We start from the raw sequence: 22,872 nt of genomic DNA on the forward strand, positions 1-22,872 counted from the left end.
TTCCAATGATGAATTTTTCAAGATTTTAAAATACATGTATACATGATACTTCTATCAATGTATAAATGTATATAGATTAATTATTCTTTATATTTCTCTTCTAAAACCAGTGTTGTATTTGGTATTCCTCATGTAGCATTACTAAAATGAGATTGTTTTAGCTATAATGATTGTGAAATATACATTTTCGATCTTTTGCTCTGCCATGAAAAATATATGTTAGAAGTCCTTATGTTGGTGTTAGTGTTGACTGTTGGTTTTTATCATTTCCTTTCAATCTTTTCCTTCCCTTCTTTTAGATTAAGTCTATATATATCTTCTTCTTCTATGTACTGAATTTCCTGATATATACCTGATAGATTTCTACTACATGTAACATGGAATTCCCAGGATTACATCAGATGGTTTGTTCTATTCGTATATCAATTGCACGATTTAAGATTTGTTGCTATATCTCATCTGGATTTCCTATTGTTGGATTTTTCACTTGGACATCATATTCCTGTTTTGATTAATCAGGATCTTCTTTCCAATTGTACATCTATGATAGTCTCATCAGTGTATAGATGAGTTATATGGATTTTGAAGGCTTGTTCAGGGAATGGAATGTATGCCTTGTGATCCAGTTGCATGATTTTTTGTGGCTCCTTGTACATGGTATAAATGACAATTCTATCAATGTATACATGCATGCTGTTTATTTAGACACTATTCATCTGATTGTGCATTGTTCTCCTCGGATTCCAGTGATGAATTTTTTTGTCTTTTAACATACATGTATACATGATACTTCTATCAATGTATACATGTGTACAGATTAACAGTTCTTTATATTTCTCTTCTAAAACCAGTGTTGTATTTGGTATTCCTCATGTAGCATTACTGAAATGAAATGTTTATGGCGATAACGGTTGGGAAATATACATTTTCTATGCACCATGGATAATGACCAAAATGTAGGCAATTGATTGAGTGTTTAAGATAATCCAATCGATGGAATTTCATGCCACATTGAACAAATAATAAAAACAAGCTGCCATATGCCATGCCAGTTTTAATGGATAAGGCCCTGTTTGGCTTCTACTTAAAAATGAGTCCATCTCATTTTATATATCAGTGTATTTGGTTGCACCTACCTTCATGAAAAATTTCATCAAACTGGACTGATTCATGGTGAAATATCATGAAATTTCAATTGGTGCAACCAAAGGCATTTTCGCATTAATTGTGTATTAGAGATTTCCATAAGGATAAAAAACTCTTGATACCCCATAATTTACATAAAATAATGTATAATCTTTAATACATAATACTGTTACCTAAATGAGATGAAATCATTTTGAAGTGGCAACCAAACAGAGCCTAAAATGATGATCTGCAATGGCTCGCATTCAGCTTCATAAATTAACAATTGAGGTCATCCTAACAGCATGATTATGGGATTTTCGTCGCCGAGTTAATGGTGTTTCCTGTCATGCTTTTCATGTTCTTTTTTTTTTTAAGATTCAGTCTATGGTATCTTCTGCTTTTTTAATGATATGGTGTTCTGGGATCTATGAGATGGTTTTCTGGTATCTGTCTCCTTGAGTTTACCAAGATTATCTCAGATTGTTTACTGTGTTGGTAGATCAATTGTTAATTTTTTCTATTGTTGCTATATATGAGATGGATTTTCTGTTGTAGGATTTCACACTTGCACATGATATACCTGTTATTTATATATATGAGATGAATTTTCTGTTGCAGGTTTTCATCGTTTCCTTTCAATATTCTCCTTCTCATCTTTTTGATTGAATCTATATGTATCTTCTTCTTCTACGCACTAAATTTCCTTATATATACCAGATAGATTTTTGCTACATGTCACATGGAATTCCCAGGATTACATCAGATGGTTTGTTCTGTTCGTGACAACCAAATATATACCAGCTTCTTATATGAAATACCTTGATCATTCAAACATCCATGTTGCTGATATAGACCATTTCAATTGCCCAAACTGGTCAGAGTTGAGGATCTGGACCAAATCAAGGTCTAGATGATATATCTGGACCAGAGTCAATTGTCTAGCTACTTTGTGTGGTCTACAGTCCAATTAGATGGCCTGACTGGATCAATCAATTGTCCAGAATGGGCCCCCTTTGATTACGGGGCCGGATATTAACGGCCCCCTACACATGATGTTGTGGTTTTCTAGACAAGTTAGTTAAGATTTGGAATATTTTTGTAGTTGGTTTTCCCATTTTTGGCTCTTTATCATTTGTATTTTTTGACCTGTAAGCGGAATGGTAGAACAAGATTCATGTATGTTTCTACACTTTTGCTCTTTACCTTATGAATTTCGTTAATTGCAGTATGGTTGCTTTTCCTTGAAGTTTAGCTGGTATGGTTTCTCTAATCTCACTTCTATCTGTTATAGTCTGATCTGTTACCTTAAACGCAATGATCTAGTAGTTAATATTGCACACTTCATTCATATGGGAGAAGCCAATGACCTATATGCGAACAACTGTATTTGTTGTATATGCAATGGTGTCTGACGGGACTTCCTTATTATAGTCATGTGATGTCTTAACTGAAGGAATATTTCCATTACATGTTGTTCCATTTTTCAGGAAACAGTATTGAGCACCCCGTTCTTGTTCATTACAGGGACGTTTAGGAGGTACGGTTCTACACTTCTATTCATATCGGAAAATTGACATTTGCAATTTTCACTGCATATTATATCATTTTAATTAAACTCTCTGCCTTTTATTCAGCTGGTTTTTTAGAATTCTGTCGTATAATGTTATTTATTTTAACCCTTGAACCAGATTCTAGACATGGGTCAAGATTTTCAATTGGAATCCATCTCTTCAGAATTTGTCAGAAAATAATGGGTTGGGAAATGTGAGCTTCTTAACATGTAATCATATGTGAATTTATCCCACCATATAAATTATTCAACCTTTTCTCAAAGAGTAGATGGAACGACTTCAGATGTTCCAAATATATTCCATTGCAAGATTGCTTGACTTATAACTACCCATTATTCCCCATAACATGGGAGAAATTCTACCCATTATTGTCAATCTGAGTATACGAACCCGATGGTGTTGGTTATCAGTTGGCGATGGAGAGTGAAGAATCGGGAGAAGATACAGATAGTGTCATGGTTGTAAGGGCGATGATGGCTTGTGTGGCGGCTGTTAGAGAATATTGTCGTGAATACATGTTCAAACAGCCCTCTCATCATGGAGAGGATGAGTGCGTCAGGTTCATCAACTCTATCATTAGGGCCAGTGACCGGGATTATGTCACACAACTTAGGATGAATCGAGCGACGTTCTTCGATCTATGTACCCAGCTACGCGAGAAGGCCGTGTTGCATGATACTGGCGTGTGAGTCTTGAATAATAGTTAGTAATGTTCCTACACACATTGGGGCACAATGTTTGAAATCGCGTAATTGGTCATAGATTCATTCGTTCGGGTGAAACCGTGAGTCGCCACTTTCATAATGTATTAGATGCAGTTGTGTCGCTGTACCCAATTTTCGTAAAATAGGATGGACCGGCGACTCCATCTGAGATTCAGACAAACACAAATTGGGTTGTTTACTTTCAGGTATTAATTATGGCGGGTCATATTTCCATATACGTATTTTATACTACCCTTCATTCACACTTTATCCAATGTATCTAGGATTGCATTGGGCTAATTGATGGTACACACATTCCTGCTCATGTGCCTGCTGGTAACCATGCGAGCTTCCGCAATCGGAAGGGGGTCCTCTCCCAAAACGTACTGGCGGCGTGTTCATTTGATATGAACTTCATTTACATATTGGCCGGTTGGGAGGGTTCTGCTTCGGATGTGAGGGTCTTACACAACTCTCTGAGTCAATCAGATGATCCCTTGCTTGTCCCACATGGAATTTGGTAATCTTTTAAGAGATTGCCAGTCTATTTCATCACGTTAACTTATGTTATTGTAAACTCAATGGGACTTTGATTCAAATGTGTAGGAAAATATTATATTGTCGATGACGGTTATGCACATTCACCCAGTTTTATGGCTCCATACCGAGGCGTTCGATATCACTTACAGGAGTATCGAATCGGGAGAGCACCTGCCAACATGAAGGAGCTGTTTAATTATCGGTATGCACAGTTGCGCAATGTAATTGAGCGTTGTTTTTGTGTTATGAAAGGCAGATTCTCCATCCTGAAGACCGCCATGCAGTATGAATTCCACACACATATTCAAATTGTGATAGCCTATTGTGTCTTACACAATTTCATATGTATTAGAACAGAATCTCAAGAAGAGATGGATTACGCTGGAGTATCTACCACTGATGGGGAGAGTAACCCAACGCCTCACGAGGTTTCAACGAACGACGAGCGACAATGGTTACTGCGCGCATCTCAGCGTGAAAAAGATGATTGGAATTGTGTGCGCGGTGCTATAGCAAACAAATTGTGGGAAGATGCATAGCAAAATAGTAGGACTAAATAATTTATCGCTATTTATTACAAATTCCATGACTTGATGTTATTTACTTTCTAAATCATGTTACGTACCTATCAAAGGAATTATAATCTTCCAATCTCTAAGATGGTAGAGTCATCATATGAAGATAGCAGATGATATTTTTGATCATCGATCTTTTAAAACATGGATCATATTCTTATGATTATGGTTGACTTTATACAAATCATCATATGTACTTGATATGCAGGTGGTATGCCAGATAGGATGTCTAGTGATCCATCGACACCAACACATTCACCGGCCAAGATACCAGTGGTGCCCACATAATCCTCCCCACACACGAGGACGGCGAAATCCCTGGCCGAGCCTGCGTCCCAAGCATCGAAAATAAAGTGGACTTCTGAAATAGATCAGGTTATGATCGACATATTTTTGGAACAAGTGGCATTGGGATGCAAAGGCGATAATGGTTTCAAACGTGAGGCGTACCAAATTGCTGCCGACGCCATTACAAAGCATACCAATGTAGTCCTCAACTGGCAGAATGTCTCTAACCGATTAAAGTATTACAAGAGGGAGTACACTGCAGTGAAGGATATGCTGTCGGCGAGCGGGTTCGGATGGGACAACGAGCGGATGGTGGTGATAGCTCCTGATGAAGTCTGGGAGGAATATATCAAGGTATAATTTTTTCAAAATAAAGTCAAAATATTCGTAATTAGTATACACTTCTTACTGTACTTACTACTCATTAATGTACGGCTGCAGTCTCACCCTCGTGTGGAGAAACTCCGCGGTAAATGGATTGAGAGAATGGATGATCTTACAACTATCGTCAGTTTTGACCAGGTGTCGGGACATTTTTTCCAAGGCAGTAGGACTATAGCCGCATCAGCATCATCATCTCGTCTTCAACAAGAACTCAATGATGCATGGAGAGAGCTGGATGATGACCTCGATGATACAATTGACTTGTCAGATGATTTTGTCACAGACTCTGAAAGGACCATCCCATTTTCGCCAAACAGTCCTTCGATTAGACAACACGGCTCACGTAGCACTCCCACTCACACGTCTAATTCCAATGCCACTCAAAGTGGGAGCGCAGGCAGGAAACAATCGCGCCCTGCTCGTCCTTGTGAGGTACTCGGGGCCTCTCTAGAGACCGTTGTCGACTCAATGCTTAAATTTGGCCTCGGCAAGTCAGTGAATCGTACTTCTAAAGTACTTGATATACTAGAAGAGGTCCAGGGCCTGATCAACTCAAAGTTCTTTGAGGTTGGTCAGCTCTTGAGTAAGGACAAGGATCTGGCATCATTTTTTGTGAGTCTGCGACCTGAGCATCACATTGACTGGTTGAAGAAAACACTTCATGACCACTTTGGTGATCGAGGTGTCGGATCCATCTGAGATTCGCATTTCTGGGTTTGTTGTTTTGGCTGTTAGTTATTGGTTTGTAATAACTTTGAATTACATGATTTTCTTGGATGATTTGATAACTTGCTTTAATTTTTGGGACTGACACATGGTAGTATATACGAATATGACAATTATGCTATGGACATGACTTTAATGTAATCAATTATACTTTTATGGTTTCACATGCATCCATTGGTTAGTTTATTTACTTAAGACACTCGAAGACCATACAATTTGCTTGCTTGGAAGGGTACGTATATACGAGTGGTTTTTGTTTTCATTTAGTAAAAAAAAAATTTTGTACTTTCCGATGCTATTCAATAGGAGAATATTGCATGTCCACTTAGTTTAGGGATTTTTATTCCAACACACGTATCCCGTGCCAATTACCTCCATCTCATTGCAGATGGGAAAGGACAAATATTACGTCGTCTTGGTGGGTCGTAGGCCTGGCATATACATATCTTGGGACGATGCTTGGGTGGAGGTGGAGGGGTATAGTGAAGCGAGACACCGCGCATTCAGGAACTGGAAAGAGGCAATGGCATATTGGGACGAGTACTTCAGCAAGGCATGTGCACCGTCAAGACCTTGCACGACATCTCATGCAATTCAGGTCGCTGCATTTTCTAATGATCTCTGCATCCGCCATTCTTCGTCACACTCCAGCCGACAGATGATGCCGACGTCACAGGAGTCGACTGCCATGGTTTCTAGGGCCGTGTCGACTGATGATCTTCCCCGATCACCCCGATCAAATGGAGAGATATTTTGTGCTCTTCTAGTTGGCGTCGTAGTCCTGTTTCTTGCCTTCCTTATGATTTTTAAATTCTAGCCCTATTTGGATGACTGTCACTCTTATTGTGTTGCTTGATTCTTTTTTGCTCTTTTTGCCATGGTTCTCAGGTTTTCATACATCATTATTCTAGGTTGTTGTATATTTTCTGGGATCTATCTCTATCACACCACTGCCACATGATGTGGTCTTTGCTTCTTACGTGGACATGATTTCTGCTGATAATAATGTTGATTGAATTCACTTTTATTTGCCAATTTCATGAGACATACTTCGGTGGGCCCCACACGATTTTATGACCTTTGAAAATACTAGTGTGGTCCACACGTAGTTCGTTATATATTGATATCTGTTATATATCTCCATCTGGGCCTGTATGGCAGGTATGAACAGATTTGATCTGGTAAGTGGTAAATTAAAAGGCTGGGATGCTATATGTTGAGGTGTTGTGGTTCACCTGAGATATATGTTGCTGATTTTTGGGACAACGATGTAAGATGTCGTGTCAAAGTGGATGAAGGGCATGGATGAAAAAATGAGCTTGATCCAAAACTATTATCGGTTGAAATGTATTTTAACGGTCGACGCTCTCTCAAAACTGTTTCCTGTAATCTAGTCCATTTAAAATTGGGATATAGGAATATTTGACTTCAGACAATCTTAAAATGATCTGGTAAATTAGATGGACGGCATGGATGAGATATGTACATCATGGTGGGTCCCACGAAGCAGCGACCACAAGCCAAAGGCTGCTGTCAGGGGGAGTACCCAATCCATTTTCCTGGTGCAAGCAAGTGTTTTTGGCGAGAGACGGTTATAACCGTCCTTTGCATTTGACTATGGACCTGTGTTTGTTGAAGTGCCTGGATGGCTTCCAATCCCACACTTGTCCTAACGCGTACTCACTCAACCCAATCCCATCCAGGCTGCCTATCCAAACAGGCCATAGCTGGGACGTTGGATACAGCAATCCATTGGGATTACATGTAATCCACTGACGCTGCATTGGACGGCGTGCAATCCACATTAATACAACCCAATCCCATCCAGCGTGCCCGTCCAAACGCGCCCTAAATAAATAAATAAACAAATATAAGCTTGATCAAAAGAACTTTTGTAGCCTGGGTAGTTTTTAACAGTAAGAGTTCAATCACCAGTGAGTAGCTCACCAGAGATTTTGATGTACCTCAGTTTTAGGTCAGTTGTACAGCAGGGATGAGACACATATATCATGTTGGGTCCACGTAGCACTGACAACCGGTGGTAGCATTCTCAATAATGCAGTTAGATGAGACGTTGATAGTGTTGGAATATTTAGTTGAATTAAATAAACTATTAAAAATTGAGAACCAAAAAAGGAAAATAAATTTTGAGAAAGAAGAACTTATTGAATTGAGTCGAGGCGTGACTTAGTCACTCGGCTTGAAATCGAATTTGCTCCTCTTGGACAGTGTCCCAAGTGCAACAGGTTTCTAGAGCAATCGACCTCCAGGATACAACGACTATGACCTGATCCCAGCAGTGCACTCACTGTACACGGGCTCGAACCACTTGCAGTTTAATCCGAAAGTGCTGAGTTGACTCAGCGATGAACTCAGTAGAAAAATGCTTAAAACCGAATATCAGAGAGCATTTTATAAGAGAAGAATTTTTCGTATATTTAAACTAGAATCGGTAGTCTTTATATAGACTTCGAAGTGGTACATAAGCACCCTTTACAAAAGGTTAGGTCCATTGGGTTTAAACCCAACATGGGCGACCAACCGGAAGGGACGCATCTCTCTGGTTTAAAACGAAAAAGCGCAAATGCAAGTACACTCCCGCACATACAGTCCTGCGAGTACCCATACACACACCCACGCGAGTACACACACACCACACCCGCACCTGCACCTGCACCCACGCCCACGCCTAGCCCAGCCCAGCCCGTCCCGTCCAGTCCAGTCCCGTCTCGTCGCGTCGCATCACGCACGCACACGCGCATGAGCACACGGACTCGGACTCGGACTCGACTCGGCTCGGCTCGACTCGGCTCAGCTCGGCACGGGCACGCGTGTGTGGTCAATGACATAGATTAGAGCTATTGGCATAGCCCCCCCTCCCCCACAGGACCAAATTCATATGGCCCCTGAAAGGGGCTCAAGCCCTAGGCAAAAAGACTATCTTATATACAAGATAGTTTACTATGTCAAATCCGATATGGGACAAAATCCACAACTCAAAAGTACTACAACTTTTCAAAAATGGAGGGAAATCACCGAAAATTTGAAAATTCAAATTTTAATACTATTTTAAAACAAAATATAACAATCCCCCACATGTTTTAAAATAAAACTCTTTCGAATTAAAGCGTAATAATTGTGCAATGGTACCGGTGTCACCATAGACTTGAACCGACATTAGAGTAAGTAAGACAGGTCTACAGGAATCAGGTGACACCATAGTCTTGAACCTGAATCCTTTTAATGTAGATCGCAAGTACATGCCACTCACACAACTCTTTCTTTACAAGTGATTCTACGGTTCGGTGCATTTCGGCCATACACCATTACCTGGATTTCATGAGTGCTCTAGAGAATTCGCTTAGATTCTCATAGGAAGCGGCCTCCACCTCCACACCCATATAGGTGAATTCCATCAAGTGTATGCAGCAACTGTATACACCACCAAATATATGTGTAATGACCCAAAAAAAATTGTGCCAAGACCCGAGTACTACCTCTATCTTTCCTTAGTAGCTTTTTGGGGTAATTAGCACCAAACTCGATTGCTTGTGAAATTTGCATCAATCACTTTTAATTGGATCTGCATGACTCAAAATCTGTAGAATAGTTAGCGCTATATTACTCTAAAATCTGGGATCCATCGCTAAATCCAGTTGCTCTTGGAAATTTTTAGAAGTTCTGGATCGGACCTGGACTGCGCGTCGAAAGTCCGATAGTGATGATCTTAGGCTGTTGTGGTCACTATGTTGGACTTGGTCATCACCTCAAAAATCAAGTCCAGATGATGTTCTGGGTCGATTTGATTGAGGCCGGAGTGAAGAGTGTGAGAACGGTTGAAAATTTAATGAGATTTTATGAAATCTAAGTCGTGTCGCTTGCGCGACGATTTTAAGCAATCTGACCGTTGGATTCTGACCCAATTTCACCCTCTGATTAGGAAAGGTGGCCCAGGCATGTCCTTATGCTTGTGGACCTGATCGAGTTTCTATGACCGTTGAATTGAGAGTGGTCCGCCACGACTGATCTGAAGATATGATCGGTACGAAAACTCAGCTTGACCTAGATCCATGGTCAGTGAGCTTAAGTCCGACCTTTCGTGGTATTAGGCCCACCGGAAGTGCTCCGTTGGATCGAGAGAGGCCTGTTTTGGTTATACCCTAAGTATACCTTGGCCCTGGGGTTATTTTCATCAATGTTAGGCCTATATATAGACCTTAAAACCCTAACTCTCTTTTCCATACGAATTTCCTAACCCTAGCTAAGAAAGAGAGAGGAAAAGAGAGAGAAAGTGAGAGAGAAGTTGGAGAATCATCTTAGATTCTTTCCTGTTCTTCTTCATCTTTAAACCTTCACTTTTGAATCATTATTCCGGTGATTCTGAGTTCATCTTTGGGTAAGTTAACCTAACCCTAATCTGTTTTAGAACTTAGAATAGTCTTTGTGTTGTTGTAGCTCATTTCTATTGTTGTCTTAGGTTGTCCTGTCGCCGTTGACAAAGACATATCGTCTGAATCAGTTCGGTGTTCTATTTCTGGTCTAAGGTGCGGACTTTAATCATATAAGTTATGGTTTTCAAGGCTTTCAATGCCAGGGAATGGTTTATTCTTGTTATCGATGAGATTTCACATGCCAAATGTTATATTTATTTTGTGTTCCTGATATGCATGTGTTACATTGAGATTTGTGTATTTTATGTGTATGTATAAAGTACCGTATGCGTATAAAATATGAACATGTGTTTGCCATGATTATTTGTCATGTACTTATGCTAATTGTATGTGCGACAACTCCTTGGTAAAAGGAATTGTCCAAATGTGTGTATTTCAACATACGTCATGTATGTTGAACTATGTATTCTAAGTGTTTGTAGAAATGCCTGAATGAACTAAAGTGTAATATATTATACTATTTGCGGGCGTTGAGAAGCGATTCTCAACACTCCTATTGATGTGTAGGATTTACCACATGCAAGTCATATTCCTTGTTGTTTAACTTCCAGCATTACTTGTGCGTTCCAAGTTAAGTTGATATTCTTCAAATACTCATATGCTACATGGTTGAAATTGTTGTTCCCTTACTATTCTAAATTTGCTGATATTAATATCTGTTGTAGTGGAATGTGTTTGGGACTATGAATAGTCCAGGAAATCGGTAATCGGCCTTAAGTTCGTAGCAGAGATTGCTTTTGCCATGAAGGACGTGATTAGACGAACCCGAGTCATATTAGAGTTGTTGGCAGTGGTTTGGCCACGCGGAGTGTTTGTGCACTCTATGTCGTTCAACCCAACGTGCGCTCGTACTAATCGAGTTCGTCAAGTAACCCGATTATCCGATGTATGTTCACCATGTATGGACACTATTGTTTGAATCTAGGGTACCAAACTTACCGATGAAATCCTGATAACCATGGTACCTTGATCCGGTAAGACTCATGAGCCGGACATGGTGGTATGGGACTGAAATATCCTGAATTTTCACTGTTTTGGATTTTTAAAAAATCCATCAATTTTTATTTTTTTAAATTTTATTTAATTAACCTAGATATTACTTAATAACCATTAGCACTCAATGTCAGTGTATACAGGGGTGATACCAGTAAAGAGCCGCACCAGTCCAATTAATCAGCGTAGAAAACCAATGAATCCGCCTGATCACTTGAACATCAGGTGTAGTGTAACGTCCCACCCAAACAGAGCAGTGTCATGGGGTGTCCACGTAGGATTTACCACAGGACCGTTCGTTTAAGCCACTCATAGTGAGGTATCACAAGTAAATTAGATCAAGATTAACCTAATTAAATAGACCAGACGGGCCTTGATAAAACCTGGTGTGGGCCTCCAAGCCAAATGGCCGTTAACACCTAGCGACAGCCCGTGCAGGCTATATCGCGACATGGGAAGGTCAGAAAATTATAAAAATTCAAGAAAGCATAGGTCTCACTGGGCTTGGGGACCATTGCGGACCACAGACCCAGTGGACACCCAGAAGTGGAATCTGGCACTTGCCAGATGTGCCCCACCAATGCCAGAATTGGAATCTGACACGGGTAAATAAAACTGAGATTTCAGGCATTTCAACCGTCGAATTTCTTCTAAATTTATGATAAAGGTCTAATATATTTTTCTATGCCCGCCCACAAGATCTGGGCCCCGATCGTGGCACGATGACCGTTGATCGCGAATCAGACCCGTGCGACCAAACCCCATATCTGATCATCCCTAAATTTTGCATGGCCCTTCATCGGGCCATGAAGCACCTATCTTATAAGTTTCATGGTCAGAGGGCCACCAGAACTGCCCCGGTTATCCAAACAAGCTCTAGAACGCTCGTTGGTGGACCACTAGTTCCAAAACTATAGAATAATGTTTGTCTCATTGGGCTTGACGTCCATTGTGGGTATCGGACCTGGGTACGGTCCAGAACTAGTCAACTTGAGCTGAAAGACGAGTGCATGAGAAGTGTAAATACCCTAAGGGAAGGAGTTGGAACTTAAGTGAATTGAGTCGTCCACTCTTATGCAAAGTTGAGGATTTTGGACCGTCGATTTGTGACCAAACTTTACCCATGGAGTAAGGATATTTTCCTACTCATATCCATATAATCACGGCCCTGATCAACTATCGGTGACCGTTGAACAGACTTCTTATCATATCTGTCGATCGGCGCATCCAAATGGCGGGCCGATCATATCCATACATAGATCATCATTAGGGCTAGCTATCCTACGGTGTATATTGACTTGTACACCTCATAGTGGGCCCTAGAGCTTAGAAAGACCTTCTCATAGGTCTAATATAGTGAAAACTCATCTCTTAGGGCCATTTACACCAAACCTGAGACTATATAAGGGCCTCATTTGGGGCACCCCTCTCCCCATACGAATTTGCCCTAGAGAAGGAAGGAGAGAAGAGGGAAAAGGGAGAAGAGAAAGAGTAGAAAAGAGGAGAAAGAGAGAGGGAGAGTGAAGAAGGGAGTAAAGGTGGACCTTAGATCGAGGTGGGGCCTAAAGAATCAAACCCCACAACTCCTTACCTCTTCTCCAAGAAGAATCCCTCCTCTACAACCGCTCATTCATTCCGTTGATCGTCTAGGTAAGACCCATCACCCATTTTTCCTTAAAACCCTTGTGATGAGAAGTGATTTCATGAATTTCTAACATGCAAATGGTTGTTTTAGGGAATCCGGCCGTCCGACCCCAAAAGCCCTCATTCTTAGGTCGTTTCCAAGATCTCAACGATCCATAGGTGTGGACTATTATCCTTAGGTGGCCTAGCACCAATTATAGTTGGAGTTTAATGATTTTGTTTACTTGGTATGTTGTATGGAAGAATCTAGATGAACCTAGGGATGACATGTTGTTGGAATTGTATGATTTGCATGTTTATTTCTCTTTGATGTTAATCTTGTCTCTCTCATGATATAGTGTATGAATGATTACATGCTCATGTTTGGTTGATTTCTCTTCTCATATGTGTTGCTTCATCTTGTGTATGATTTATTGCTCTTGTACATATGATTTCTCAACATGGAGGAAGTGTTAACTTCCTCACTAACCCACACCACACGCCTACACTTTATTCATGATATTAATAGTTGCTTGTTAGAGAAATTTGAATTGTATGTTGAGCAACATGAGAACATGGTGTTGAACATGCTTGATGTTACATTGGTAGTTGGCATGCTATGAGTCACTATTCCTACCCTTGGGTTAGTCAGGAACATGAGGAGAGCGAAGGTGGTTTCGTTGGTAGGACCGCCTTGAGGCTAAACCCATGGGTTTGGGCGAGTACGTGTGGGCAGCAGTAGTTAGGCTACATGGGTCGCTTGTACCCGATGTCGTTCCGCCACATACTTGCCTCGGCTCGTGCGGTTTAGTCCACTGGCTGACTCACCTGGTTGTTAAACTTGTTTGCTCACATATGTATGAAAATTGAAACACCCTACCACCGTTGTAGCCCATCGATACCGGATGGAATATTGATCCACAGTCTCGTGAGCCGGGCATGGTGGAATGGGACACGGTGTCCGAGCTGTCGGCCTACGCTGGGGTGACGCGCCTCCCCATAGTGACTACGAGTGACCCCACATTCAGCACCCCCCATGTGCTTGAAGTCGAGGATGGGGGAAACCCGACGGGGTCAAGGATCGTGGGGTCTCGGCCTCACACATTGGGGGGCCTTGGCCTCGCAACTAGTTCAGGGCATTTGATACGTGGGGTGTATCAGATTTTTAAATCTGCTAGATGAATGGACTTAACTAAGAACCCGGTTAACATCATCATTACATGGCATTAGCTAGGTTGGCGACTTGGCAGTCGAGGTCGCACTAAGGGAGTGTTGGCATTGGCGATCGTTAGATGTTGTCACACAAGGGAGCGTTGTGGTGAGGGCATACATCATATCATCCTGCATGCATGCACATTAACAAGACTAGATAGATGTTTATGATTGATTGCTTTTCATTAAATTCTTATTATAATTGATGCTTGTTACAACTTATGGCTAATAGCACCCACTGAGTTGATCACTCACTCCCACTCTGGGACAGTGTTTTAAAACACCAACCAGACCCGTTCATAGATGCAGGTGATACAGATTTCGTGGAGCCTGGCGATGTAAGCCTCGAGGAGGAGGACGAGTTCTCTTACTTCCAGCCGATGTATGGGCCCTCATCGGACCTGTAGATGGCATGTTGGATCACTGTGCAGAGGGCTCAGCTCTACTTTTTTTGGACATATTATTCTTTTGTGATTATGTTAGGTAACACCATGTGCGACCCTTTATCATTTTTCTCTTGGTCATGTATATGTGTGTATATATATATGCTGGTTCTCTTTCATTTCAGTCGATAGGTGCATTTGTGCTTCATGTTCCAGGAACTCTAGGCTGCGCATTTAAACCCAATTAAATGCATATTGATGAAAATCAATTATAAGTGACCCCGGGAACTCGGCAGTCGAGCGTATGCATGACCCCCGATTTTCAGGGTGTTACAAGATGGTATCAGAGCAATAGTTTGGAATCCCTTGGGCTATGGGTCATTAACTCACTAACGCGTCCGCTGACATGAGAGGATACGTATTTGAAAACGCAATAGGGACTTAGAACGCTAGAAACCATCCCAGACCCTGAACCAACAATTGTAGATGGAGGGTAGGACTTCTAAGGAGTTAGGAATGGGTAGCGAGAAAGGAAATAGTAATGCTAGAGAGGGGGATCCAAGAGTCTTACAATACCACGTCCCATTCCCGGGCAAGATATTGAAAACTTGATGGTAAGACTCGATATGATTGACTAGGAGATTTAGCTAGTTTAGTCCACCAAATTCCTAGGGCCCGTTGGGCCAATTGAAATAGGTGGGATCAGGGTGGAATGAATTTTAGAGTAACGATAAATGTAGGTAAGGTATTGTCCCTAGGATGAGTGCATCCCATATTTCATGATGACCTGTTGGAATGTATCCAACCAGAGGTAAAATTCTGGTTTTCCTTCTGAAATTTACTTGGAAAGTCCATCATCATGAGATTTGGAAATCCCACATCACGCCTCTCAACACTAGGCTCATCTAGCAAGCCTAGGAAGTTAATCTGGAATCCTATCCCACACTCATTCCAGACATACCTTTCCCAATCGTGAGTTGGGATTAGCGTTGTAATCCTGTTTCGTACAGCTTAATGCCACTAGGTGAACCGGCCTAAATCGAAATCCCTCTCCCCAACCTATCCCCTTAAAATCTTCACCTACCATCACTCTGACCTTTAGTTTTTTCCGGGATATTAATAGGAACGAGCCGGAGACTTAACATTTGACGGTCAAAGCCATCATCCTACACCAAATGAGTGAATATCGGGCCAAATTTGATAGTTTTGACCCATTTGGGGGCAAAGAGTTAGGGATGAACGAAAATTCACCGAAAATAGTTAAACTGAAGAAAAATAAGATTTTGGCCCCTAACCAGGAGGAATTTCATAAAATAGATAAGCTCATTGTGTAGATCAGATCCTCCTACCTCAAATTCATATATGGCACGTCGCGTAACTCATTCTGGTTTTCGAGATATGCCCCTCGCAAACTACCCCCGCCGCCTACCCGTGTGGCCCCCGCCGTTTGCCCGCGTGGCCCCCACCGACAGTCCAGGGAGCCGCATGCGCCCCGCCGAATCCGCGTGCGCCCCGCCGAATCCACGTGCTCCCCACCACCGGTCCGCGTTGCCCTCGCCGGAAATTCCTGCGAATTTAGGTTGACTTCAAAAATTCATATCTCCTTCATTATAACTCCGATTTAAGTGATTCAAAAGCCAAATTAAAGTTCAATGAGTCTAGTTTTATATAAAAATAATTAAAAAATAAAATAAAAATTATAATATAGTTACAATTAAGATGTTTTACCAACTGTCCCAAAAATTATAAATTTCGGACAGCTGTTGGTCCTGGAATTTTAGTAATTTATTTACAACTCCAAATGAGATGAAATTTTGTAAGATGTCTTTAAACTTAATGATAAAATATTATAAAAATTTTAAAAATAATTTAACTAGTGAAAGTATAAGAAACCTTGCAAGAAATAGAGACATCATGCAATCTTACAAAAAAAAAAATCTTTAATTTTAGACAAATGTCACTTCTAGAATTTTAATATATATATATATATATATATATATATATATATATATATATATATATATATATATATATATATATATATATATATATATATTATTCTACAACTCGAAATGAAATAAAATTTGTAGAGTGAGGTTGATCTTAATAATAATAATAATAAATAAAATAAAATTCTATTACTAAATATATAAGAACCGTTACAATGGCCCCCGCCCAGGCGGCCAATGGGTGGCCCTTTTTGTGTTTTAAACATGTGTGGGGTCACTTGAAGACCCCTCTCCCAGCCCTTCTCTTCCTCATTCCAAAAAAAACCACATCTATTTCTCTCAAATCCCTCTCCTCATCCATGAAACCCATCCCAAGAACCCTTACTCAAATCCTTCAATTCCTCTCAAATCTTCATCAAAGCCCTCTTCTTCTTCTCAAATCTTATTTCCAAAGCCCTCCTCCATATCTACATCAAAGCCCCCTTCATTTATAAATCTTCATCATATTATTTATATAAATTACTATATTTCAAGAGTTAATTGAGTCATATTAAGTAAATTCAAAGGTTTTAGAAATGAGTTTACGCAGTAGCTTAATTGAGAGTTTCACCAGAAATGTTGTCAAAATTTATGATTCTTTTTTCCTTTTTCTTCGATCTTTTATTATTATCATTATTAGTCTTTGGGTTTATGACTTTCCTAAAATTCTAACACATACTTTTTGAGCCAAGTCACCGTTAAACTCGTCTGTGAGCCTAACTCGGCCCTGACTTGGCATGACACGTCCAGTCAATTACTTGCGTGGTCAAGTTGGCTTGGGTTTTGAATCCATGACTTCTAACAGAGGTAAGAACACCACCAACAGGCCAATTAATAGGCACATGCACTTGTGTGTCCTTGCATTATTTTTATATTTTATTGATATATATGTATTTTTTTTATATTTATAAATAGTATTACTTCAACTATATTTGAATAGAGTTGAGTAAGACTAGTCATAGAACTCGAGTCAACCTAACCCAACTAGACATTGAGTCGAGTTTTCAATTATTTAATTATTTCTAAAACATATGATGGATTAGGCTAGATATTGGGATCTAGGACTAACATCCGAAGGCATCTAATGGATGAGTTAGATGATACTTACATGTCATGGTGGGTAACACATAGGTAAAAAAAAAAAAAAAGGGGTTGATACTTATCATACATGCGTGCTTGTTTTAAAGGACCCTGTAGACTTTCCTATATTAACTAATAAATAGTTTTCTTAGGTCTGATTTGGGTCCTGTCTAGGTTGAGTTCATTATAATATTTGATAAGATGGAACCACATGTGGTAACTTGTAATTCATTGATTGATGGATGGCGTGAGTTGGGTAAGACATAAGCTGCATCGGACATTTTGCTATTAATGGGTGAGAAGGGTATTTTGCCGAATGAGGTTAATTATACTTCGATGATTAAAGCCTACTGTAAAGAAAGTGAGATTTAAAATATATATTTGTATATACATGATATAGCTCGTTGACTCTATCGCCTAATTTGCTTGCTTAGTTGTAGCATTTGAGGTGTACATGTAATAGTCATGTTGGGTTTAGTACTAGATGGGACCATGTCAAGATGCGAGGGTAGTCAATGTGAGGCTTCGGCATGGCCGGCTCCTGGATCCTAGTGTGTCATATCTCGAGTACTTCCCTAAGTACAGACTATGAAGCATTCGCATACACCCTTGTTGCAAATGAGTTAGCCTACCACCATAGTGCAGTCACGCTATTTTGGAGAAGAAAGTAACATAACAGAGCCTTCATGGTAAGCGAATTTGTTATACTGGAACTGAAGAATGAGGTTTATTTGGTTAGTTACAAATGAGGAACCGTCTTCCTTATGTAGACCTAAGATCCTTTTAGCTACCTTACATGGATAGTTAAGATAAGGCTTACGATGTCATCCTGCTGCTAAGAAAACTTTAGAAACCATCTACATAATCCTACATAGTCTCTACAATACATTCTTTTACCACTTTAGAATTTTCTATACACGTAGGAACCTTTTAACTTACAAAATGTGCCAAAATGCCTAGTTTCATGGAATAGACTCCTTGAAATTTCTGGTATACCCATAACATCAGTTAACAGATGAAGATTGATGCCCTGTGGGTTGCCAATGAACCAAGTGTATTTTTTCCATATTTGAGTTTTAGTATTTTGTTTCTTTTTAGAAATTACTTCTAACCATGATAGAAATCGTCTCGTATGATTAAATTAGATTATTTTTAGTATATTTTTCTACTTCAAATAGTTTCTAGTACTGTTGAACTTTGACTCTTGAATAGGGTTGAGTTTGATGGTTTAATTCTTTCTAAGTTCATATTCGATGCAGACTTTACTAAAATATTGTAAGTTTTCTTATTTTCTTATGTAATTAAGATTCATACTACATTAAGGAGATGATGTTCTTCCTCTTTTCATTCCCGCGGCCTTTCTAGGGTCACCATCCCTTCTAAACCCTCCTATTCTAGATCTACTTCAAACCCATCTCAAACCCCCTTCACAAATCCAACACTAAACCCATTTCATTTTTTCAAAACATTTTCATTAACAATCCATTTCCTTGCCAAGGGAAGTGGCATTCCTAGCAACTGTTGCCTCCTTCTTCATTCTGTGATTCTTTCCCTCATGGGGAAAAAGCACCCCCACCCTCATCCGACCCAGAAGAATAGAAGCTTGACACACGGATAATTAGTAGTTTGTTTGGAGTCGGTTAGGACTATTTTCATATATTGAAGGATAATTAGAACCTTTCCTTGACTAGGTTGTATTTCCCTTACGTTTGGAATATCTATGCTGAAATCCATACTGTAGGATGTAACTGGCCATACTAATGGCACTTTGAATCCAATATGATGTATGGATTGCCTTGAAATTTTCTTGTTGCCTTGTGAATGCTTGTATGTATGATCGCCTTACTGCGTCCTTAGTAACATTATTAGCACTTCAAACCACCAGAATACTTTAAAACTTTTGACTATTCCTTCATTCTTGAAATTTATGAAACTAAAGTGCAGCCTGCTCCTAACCCACTATACATGAGATCGAATTGGTAATATACATCTAAGATTTTATACTTCTAGAAACCTTTTTACGATGATCATTTGACCATAAGCACCGTGGGAGATTTAAATCACTAAGTTAGACAAGAATTAAAATGAGAACTCTCTTGGACCAAGACCCAAAGGACAACCTTATAAATTGGATATTTAAACTTTTTAATAATAGCCGTTCCCTAAACATTTAGGTCGATCGGGCTATGGAATTATGAGACCATACACTTGCGAAGCATTCACAGCTTGACCCAATTCTCAATCCTGGGTGACTACCAAAGGACTCACTGCTTTGACCGAGCAGAAGACCAGGATCCATCAGGATTAGAAGGGATACAACGAGTTGTCTGCCCTGGTCAGGCGAACAATCGACGTATCGGATCAAAGCCTACCACAACTGTTTTTCCGTATCAGCCCAATCAGAAATACTAGAATATACCACCATTAAATAAACTTTATCAACAAACCACCCAGTACGATAATAATGATTTCGACATTTGTTTTCAAACCTCAAAGGTGAAAACTTTTAAGGGGGGTAGAATATAATAAGCAAGGCTAGTATAGTTAGTATGCACCCTACCACGCATATAAACCTGTAATCAATAAAAACTTAGGCAATCGAAATGATAATATCTTTATTTATTACCCTTAGGCAATTTCGGATACGAAATTATTTTTAAGGGGGGTAGATTGTAACATCCTGAATTTTCACTGTTTTGAATTTCTAAAAAATTCATCAATTTTTGTTTTTTTTAATTTTATTTAATTAACCTAGATATTACTTAATAACCATTAGCACTCAATGTCAGTGTATACAGGGGTGGTACCAGTAAAGAGCCGCACCAGTACAATTAATCAGCGTAGAAAACCAATGAATCCACCTGATCACTTGAACATCAGGTGTAGTGTAACGTCCCACCCAAACAGAGCAGTGTCCTGGGGCGTCCACGTAGGATTTACCATAGGACCGTTTGCTTAAGCCACTCATAGTGAGGTATCACAAGTAAATTAGATCAAGATTAACCTAATTAAATAGACCAGATGGGCCTTGATAAAACCTGGTGTGGACCTCCAAGTCAAATGGCCGTTAACACCTAGCGACAGCCCGTGCAGGCTATACCGTGACATGGGAAGGTCAGAAAATTATAAAAATTCAAGGGAGCATAGGTCTCACTGGGCTTGGGGACCATTGCGGACCACAGACCCAGTGGACACCCAGAAGTGAAATCTGGCACTTGCCAGATATGCCCCACCAATGCCAGAATTGGAATCTGACACGGGTAAATAAAACTGAGATTTCAGGCATTTCAGCTGTCAGATTTCTTCCAAATTTATGGTAAAGGTCTAATGTATTTTTCTACGCCCGCCCACAAGATCTGGGCCCCGATCGTGGCACGATGACCGTTGATCGCGAATCAGACCCGTGCGACCAAACCCCATATCTGATCATCCCCAAATTTTGCATGGCCCTTCATCGGGCCATGAAGCACCTATCTTATAAGTTTCATGGTCAGAGGGCTACTAGAACTGCCCCGGTTATCCAAACAAGCTCTAGACCGCTCGTTGGTGGACCACTAGTTTCAAAACTATAGAATAATGTTTGTCTCATTGGGCTTGATGTCCATTGCGGGAATCGGACCTGGGTACGGTCCAGAACCGGTCAACTTGAGCTAAAGGACGAGTGCATGAGAAGTGCAAATACCCTAAGGGAAGGAGTTGGAACTTAAGTGAATTGAGTCGTCCACTCTTATGCAAAGTTGAGGATTTCGGACCGTCGGTTTGTGACCAAACTTTACCCATGGAGTAAGGATATTTTTCTACTCATATCCATATAGTCGCAGCCCTGATCGACTATCGGTGACCGTTGAACAGACTTCTTATCATATCGGTTGATCGGCGCATCCAAATGGCGGGCCGATCATATCCATACGTAGATCATCATTAGGGCTAGCTATCCTACAGTGTATATTGACTTGTACACCTCATAGTGGGCCCTAGAGCTTAGAAAGACCTTCTCATAGGTCTAGCATAGTGAAAACCCATCTCTCAAGGCCATTTACACCAAACCTGAGACTATATAAGGGCCTCATTTGGGGCACCCCTCTCCCCATACGAATTTGCCCTAGAGAAGGAAGGAGAGAAGAGGGAAAGGGGAGAAGAGAAAGAGGAGAAAAGAGGAGAAAGAGAGATGGAGAGTGAGGAAGGGAGTAAAGGTGGACCCTAGATCGAGGTGGGGCCTAAAGAATCAAACCCCACAACTCCCTACCTTTTCTCCAAGAAGAATCCCTCATCTACAACCGCCCATTCATCCCGTTGATCGTCTAGGTAAGACCCATCACCCCTTTTTCCTTAAAACCCTTGTAATGAGAAGGAATTTCATGAATTTCTAATATGCAAATGGTTGTTTTAGGGAATCCGGCCGTCCGACCCCAAAAGCCCTCATTCCTAGGTCGTTTCCAAGATCTCAACGATCCATAGGTGCGGACTATTATCCTTAGGTGGCCTAGCACTAATTATATTTGGAGTTTAATAATTTTGTTTGCATGATATGTTATATGGAAGAATCTAGAGGAACCTAGGGATGACATGTTGTTGAAATTGTATGATTTGCATGTTTATTTCTCTTTGATGTTAATCTTGTCTCTCTCATGATCTAGTGTATGAATGATTACATGCTTATGTTTGGTTGATTTCTCTTCTCATATGTGTTGCTTCATCTTGTGTATGATTTATTGCTCTTGTACATATGATTTCTCAACATGGAGGAAGTGTTAACTTCCTCACTAACCCACACCACACGCCTACACTTTATTCATAATATTAATAGTTGCTTGTTAGAGAAATTTGAATTGTATGTTGAGCAACATGAGAACATGGTGTTGAACATGCTTGATGTTACATTGGTAGTTGGCATGCTATGAGTCACTATTCCTACCCTTGGGTTAGTCAGGAACATGAGGAGAGCGAAGGTGGTTTCGTTGGTAGGACCACCTTGAGGCTAAACCCATGGGTTTGGGCGAGTACGTGTGGGCGGCAGTAGTTAGGCTACATGGGTCGCTTGTACCCGATGTCGTTCCGTCACATACTTGCCTGGGCTCGTGCGGTTTAATCCACTGGCTGACCCACCTGGTTGTTAACCTTGTTTGCTCACATATGTATGGAAACTGGAACACCCTACCACTGTTGTAGCCCATCGATACCAGATGGAATATTGATCCACAGTCTCGTAAGCCGGGCATGGTGGAA

At 40.4% G+C, this 22,872-nt stretch overlaps 1 protein-coding gene across 4 annotated transcripts in view; it reads left to right on the forward strand.

Moving 5' to 3' along the window:
* Nucleotides 1–22,872, forward strand: part of LOC131243598 (uncharacterized) — an 87,978-nt gene that overhangs the window by 38,897 nt on the left and 26,209 nt on the right. The gene's annotated exons all lie outside the window — the stretch shown is intronic.

Source organism: Magnolia sinica, chromosome 4, assembly GCF_029962835.1.
Source record: "Magnolia sinica isolate HGM2019 chromosome 4, MsV1, whole genome shotgun sequence".
NCBI classification, from domain to species: Eukaryota; Viridiplantae; Streptophyta; class Magnoliopsida; order Magnoliales; family Magnoliaceae; genus Magnolia; species Magnolia sinica.